Here is a 7046-nt window from a genome sequence, read left to right as displayed (position 1 = left end):
ACAAATTAATAAAATATTTTCAAACTCCGGGCCTTTATTATTTTATCTTCAAGTTTTATAGTCCTTTTACCAAGCATTAACTGTATATCTAAGAATTTCTCTGCCAACTACCAGGATCTTCACATTTCCAAATTGCTATATGACCATGAAAAAGAGAGTGTGCTGGGGTTTTTTAAACAGAAAAACACTTAGATGGGAGCATATATAGTATATTACAGAGACAATACTGAGATGGAAATATCAACATTGATATTGTGTAAGGTATCTTCCTGTGTACTTGGCTGAAAATTGCCCTTGAAATCTGAAGAATATGACGAAAAACTCCTCCTAATACATTCATATGACATTCTCAAAACAGCTAACATCAGTAATCCCTAAAATATTACCTGTAATACCAGACTTTGGAATCATCTCAAGTTATACGTTAGTTGGATGAAACCGCAATATTCTTGCTGCAACACTGTCTTATCAGTTTTATTTATTATGTCGGAAGTTTAGCAGGGAAGCAGGAATATATTTTATTCAGAAGTCAAAGCCAACATGGATAAAGTATACAACTGAAAATAACTTGAAGGGACGAAATCCAAAATACAATAGAAGAATGCTTGACAAGCTGAGCTTCATCATGGCACTGAAACTACAATCCAAGCTCAGTTACATGGGAGTAAACCCGATAAACTCAGTGGAATAAACCATAGTTCTACGTAAACATGGATAGGATTGTCCTGAGGAAGACAAGTTGTATTCCGCTATTAGGCCTATAATAATATTAATAACAACAACAACAACAACAACAACAACAACAACAACAACAACAACAAAAACAACAGGAAAAACTCAGCTGTTATCAGGATCCCAAAATCGAACTGCAAAGGCGCCGGCATAAACCAGTACAGATTGTTGTTGTTGTTTGTATGTGTGTGTGTCAGAAACGACTTGAGAAACTGCAAGTTGCTTCTGGTGTGAGAAAATTGGCCATCTGCAAGGACATTGCCCAGGGAACACCCAGATGTTTTGATGTTTTTACCATCCTTGTGGGAGGCTTCTCTCATGTCAGCAACCCAACCTTCAAGTCATCAGAGCTGCAGGCACAAGGGTTTAATCCACTGCACCACCAGGGGCTCCACCAGTACAAGTGGTCCCAGTGGTAATCGGCACACTGGGTACTGTGCCAAATGATCTCAGCCGGCATTTGAAAACAAAAACATTGACAAAATCACAATCTGTCAACTGCAAAAACCCACCTTACTGATATCAATCACGTTTTATTGATTAGCCCATCGGCTGTATCAAAACATTTAACACGTAGACATACATACAACATACAACCTGCGGTAAAAAAGAAGTTAAAATAAACAAGCTGTTAACAATATCCCATTCAGGTCAAATATCTGCATCACCTCCACAGTTTACCCCAATTGATTCCAAATATGCAATTCTCAGCTGTGTTGCTTTGAATAGGAAAAGGGATGTTTTGTGTGTTATTTTAGGATTCTGGCCGGCCAACAAAAATGAAGTTTTAATATATGGGTTACTGGGATCTGCACACATCATTCGAAAATATATCGCACAGTCCTAAACGCTTGGGAAGTGTTCAACTTGTGATTTTGTGATATGAGATCCAGCATATACATCTAATTTGCTGTGCCATACTGTGTTTTTGTTTCAGTAAAATAATAATAATAATAATAATAATAATAATAATAATAATAATAATAATAATAATACAGTAGAGTCTCACTAATCCAAGCTAAACGGGCCGGCAGAAGCTTGGATAAGCGAATATCTTGGATTATAAGGACCGATCAAGGAAAAGCCTATTAAACATCAAATTAGGTTATGATTTTACAAATTAAGCACCAAAACTTCATGTTATACAACAAATTTGACAGAAAAAGTAGTTCAATACGCAGTAATGTTATGTTGTAATTACTGTATTTATGAATTTAGCACTAAAATATCACGATATATTGGAAACATTGACTACAAAAATGGCTTGGATTATCCAGAGGCTTGGATTAGTGAGACTCTACTGTAATAATAATTTTCTGGATTTCTTCGAGTTCAACTTCACTGAACACTTAGTTTCTGATTATGAATCTTCGTTGGTCAGCCAGTCGGGGTTCTGTTATCTGTGAGTCAGGGTACTCTTGTTTCCATAGCTGATGCATCCTTTTTTGGTAGCCACGCTTTTGAGGTTCAGATTTGTAATAACATTTAATAAATGTGCGGTTTTCTGGCATTGTATATTTCTGCTGCTTCTGTGACTGTTCATTTGTATTTTGATTCTGTAACCCACTTGTCGATGGATGTCCAGAATCAGCAGCATCCACCGCGGTCCTTTTTATCCTGGGCGACGACCGAGCCAGTATAGACTTCATTTTGGTTTGATTCTCCATAATGCTAATGGGTTAGGTGCTCTTAATTCCACTCCTCAGCTGAGGCCTCCTTGGCTTGGTTGGACCTGCCGGTAGTTACACTACTGCCAGCACAGCTCTCAGCATCATTGGAGCAGTCAAGTCCCCCCACCACGACACCAGTACAGGTGGTCCCAGTGGTGATGGGCACATTGGGTGCCACGCCAAAAGATCTCAGCCAGCATTTGGAAACAATAGGCATTGACAAAATTACGATCTGCCAACTGCAAAAGGCCACCTTACTGGGATCTGCACGCATCATCCGAAAATACATCACACAGTCCTAGACACTTGGGAAGTGTTCGACTTGTGATTTTGTGATACGAAATCCAGCATATCTATCTTGTTTACTGTGTAATACAATAATAATAATAATTTTATTCTTATACACCTCCACCATCTCCCTGAAGGGACTTGGGGCAACTTACATATGGGACAAAGTTTCCACAAGACATAAATACAAAACAATTCATTAAAGAAAAAACACTATTAAAATAAGAACATAATAAAATATAACAATTGGATCCTGAAACGAGGCTGTAGCCATAATACATTCTGGGAATTTATCTGTAATAGCAGTGTAGGTGGAAAACTGGTTTAGGTGTTCATAAAAACTTTGCTATTTAAACTAAACTATTATTATTTCTGGGTTTATGTGAAAACATTTTTCCAATGTATCCTGAGGGTTATTTGTAATTGGGAGTGCTAAGGGAGCTGATAATGAATGCCAGTTGCCTTGGACTTGTATTTCACCTACCTTGCAAACTGCAGTTCCAGTACAATAGTATTTGCCTGTCCTACTTGTAGTATCTCTGTTTGTATATCTTTCCTTCTCCTTGAAGCAGAGATCTCATGGGAGCTGGGGGGTGACACAAAAAAGGCCTTCTTTAGGGTTTCCTGGCCTTGCCAGAAGGTTTTTGAGGGACGCATAGGAGGTTGTCCTGATGTCTCCATACCCTTTTCTGTTAACCAAATGGGCACTGTCTTCTGGATCCTGCCCATGAAATCCAGTCCAATCCATTGGCACCAGGACAGAAGAATTTCCAGTCTGAAATGCAAAAGGAATGTTGCCTCAAAACTGGAGCTGTGGCCCTCCATATGTTGGAGCCAGCATGGTAAAGTGGTTTGAGTGTTGGACTACTACTTTGGACTCCAGAATTTAATTCCCTTCTGGATCATGGGTGAAACCAATTGGGTGACCTTGGATGACAAACTTTCAACACTAGAAGACTCCATGAGAAGTTTACCTTGGGGTTGCCATTAATCAGAAACTACTTGAAAGCACACAATTAAATAAGTTGGACTGCAACTCCCAGTAATGGTAGGTAGTAATGAAAAACATGGGAGATACAGTTCAGCAACAACTACATGCTTTCAAAGCTTCCACTTCTAAATACTAAAAATATATTGCAGGTTAGGTTTTGTAAATAAGAACAGTATTGCACATATTAGCCAGCTAACCAATTCAGATTATCCCTAAAGGAAGTGCTCAAAGGCATTGGAAATTCATTTCTATACAATATAAATTGTCGTTTAACAGCCACATCATTAGCAGTAGATGCCTAGCTTGACTTCGTTGCCATTCCTATGTCGAGATGCTAGGAAAGTACCCTACAATGAGGTTTGACCACTTTCTGCACAAAGTATTACTTACGTGTTCCCCAAAATAGCACTGCTTTCTCAAGGGTGCAGACTGCAAGAAAATATATAACACACAACTTACTGGCATGAAGGGTGAAAGAGGGAAATCAAAGAAAGTAGCATAAGCTTATTTTATTTTCCATTGCCAAGTTTTTTCAAAAGGATTAGTGCTAAATGGAAGTGACATTTTAAAGTAGCAGGCTTCAAGCAATATGCCATTTTGGGTTACAGAAAAAGTATACAAAAACATGTTTTCATGACTTTTAAACATGGCATAGCGAGCTTTTTGGAGCCTGTTTCTGGATTGGAAAGGGGATCTATAAGCAAGCTACAACCAAGTTTCATGCAAATTTGCATCTCATACTACTTAATCAAGTAATACAATCTTGAGTGGAAAGATAAATGCATTATTTCATTTAGAGAAATTTGGTAGTCATTTGATGTTGAATGGAGTGAAAAAAATTCTGCACAAGAGATTAAGCCTCCAATTATTGTCAATCCTTTTAAGATTTATTTATTTATTTACAGTATTTATATTCTGCCCTTCTCACCCCGAAGGGGACTCAGGGCGGATCACATTGCACATACAAGGCAAACATTCAATACCATAACATAGAACAGAGACAGAGACAGACGCAGGCACAGGCAGGCCTCGAACTCATGACCTCTTGGTCAGAGTGATTTGTTGCAGCTGGCTGCTAACCTGCCTGCGCCACAGCCCGGCGCGGGCTGGTTAACAAGATACATGTTAAAGAAAATCTGAGTTATCTTAGAATTACAGGATCGTAGAATCATAGAGTTGGAAGAGATCTCACGGGCCATCCAGTCCTGCCACAAAGCAGGAAAATCACATTCAAAGCACCCCCGACAGATGGCCATCCAGCCTCTGCTTAAAAGCCTCCAAAGAAGGAGCCTCCACCACACTCCAGGGCAGAGAGTTCCACTGCCGAACAACTCTCACAGTGAGGAAGTTCTTCCTACTGTTCAGATGGAATCTCCTTTCCTGTTGTTTGAAGCCATTGTTCCACGTCCTAGTCTCCAGGGCAGCAGAAAACAAGCTTGCTCCCTCCTCCCTATGACTTCCCCTCACATATTTATACATGGTTATCATGTCTCCTCTCAGCCTTTTCTTCTGTAGGCTAAACATGCCCAGCTCTTTAAGCCACTCTTCACAGGGCTTGTTCTCCAAACCCTTGATCATTTTAGTCACCCTCCTCTGGACACATTCCAGCTTGTCAACATCTCCCTTAAATTGTGATGCCCAGAATTGGACACAATATTCCAGGTGTAAATCTGAATCATATTTTCTGTTTTTGTAGAGATTCTTAAGTGGTAGGATTCCATTTTGGTTGCATGCATTTTTTGATATTTTGTATTGTATAGAACTTTTAATTCACAAAAAGGTTATATACAGGCAAGCTTAAAGGTACAAATGAATGGTCATTTGCTTGATAGTGTAATTTCTTAATTTTTATCTCTTGTATGCTAATACCATTTGGATGACCCCATTTGTTCATCTAATAATGGCTGCATGTGTGTAACAAGGCTCCAGTAACACCTTGAGATGAAAACAGTGCCAACAAAGAAGAAAAATAAGACAACTGCAAAGAAGCCAGAATGGATGTCCAAAGAACTTCTAACTGAGCTAAAGCTCAAAAGTGACATGCACAAGAAGTAGAAAAGGGGAGAAATCACCAAAGAAGAATTCAAACGTATAGCCAACACCTGTAGGGAAAAGGTTCGCAAGGCTAAAGCCCAAAATGAGCTCAGGCTTGCCAGGGACATAAAAAACAACAAAAAAGGTTTTTTTGCTTACGTTGGTAGAAAAAGGAAGAAAAAGGAGGCGATAGGGCCACTGCAAGGAGAAGATGGGGTGATGGTGACAGGGGATAGGGAAAAGGCAGAACTGCTTAATGCCTTCTTTGCCTCGGTCTTCTCACAAAAAGAAAGCCATCTTCAACCTCAGCAACATGGAATGGACGAAGGATTGGGGGAAATCCAACCCCAAATAGAGAAACAAGTTGTCCAGGAACACCTGGCCACTCTAAACGAATTCAAGTCGCCAGGGCCAGATCAGCTACATCCAAGAGTATTGAAGGAACTAGCAGAAGTTATTTCAGAACCACTGGCAATCATCTTCGAGAGTTCTTGGAGAACAGGAGAAGTCCCAGCAGATTGGAGGAGGGTGAAAGTGGTCCCTATCTTCAAGAAGGGAAAAAAGAACGACCCAAACAATTACCGTCCGGTCAGCCTCACATCGATACCAGGCAAGATTCTGGAAAAGATCATTAAGGAAGTGGTCTGCAAACACTTAGAAACAAATGCGGTCATTGCTAATAGTCAACACGGATTTACCAAAAACAAGTCATGCCAGACTAATCTGATCTCTTTTTTTGATAGAGTTACGAGTTGGGTCGATACAGGGAATGCTGTGGATGTACCGTACCTGGATTTCAGTAAGGCCTTCGACAAAGTCCCCCACGACCTTCTGGCAAACAAACTAGTTAAATGTGGGCTAGACAAAACTACGGTGAGGTGGATCTGTAATTGGCTAAGCGAACGAACCCAAAGGGTGCTCACCAATGCGTCGTCTTCATCATGGAAAGAAGTGACAAGTGGAGTGCCGCAGCGTTCCATCCTGGGCCCGGTTCTGTTCAACATCTTTATTAACAACTTAGATGAAGGGTTAGAAGGCACGATCATCAAGTTTGCAGATGACACCAAACTGGGAGGGATAGCTAACACTCCAGAAGACAGGAGCAGAATTCAAAACGATCTTGACAGACTAGAGAGATGGGCCGAAACTAACAAAATGAAGTTCAACAGGGACAAATGCAAGATACTTCACTTCGGCAGAAAAAATGGAAATCAAAGATACAGAATGGGGGACGCCTGGCTTGACAGCAGTGTATGCGAAAAAGACCTTGGAGTCCTCGTGGACAACAAGTTAAACATGAGCCTACAATGTGATGCGGCAGCTAAAAAAGC

This window comes from Anolis carolinensis, chromosome 3 (genome assembly GCF_035594765.1).
Source record: "Anolis carolinensis isolate JA03-04 chromosome 3, rAnoCar3.1.pri, whole genome shotgun sequence".
NCBI lineage: Eukaryota > Metazoa > Chordata > Lepidosauria > Squamata > Dactyloidae > Anolis > Anolis carolinensis.
Note: the sequence above shows the minus strand (reverse complement) of the source record.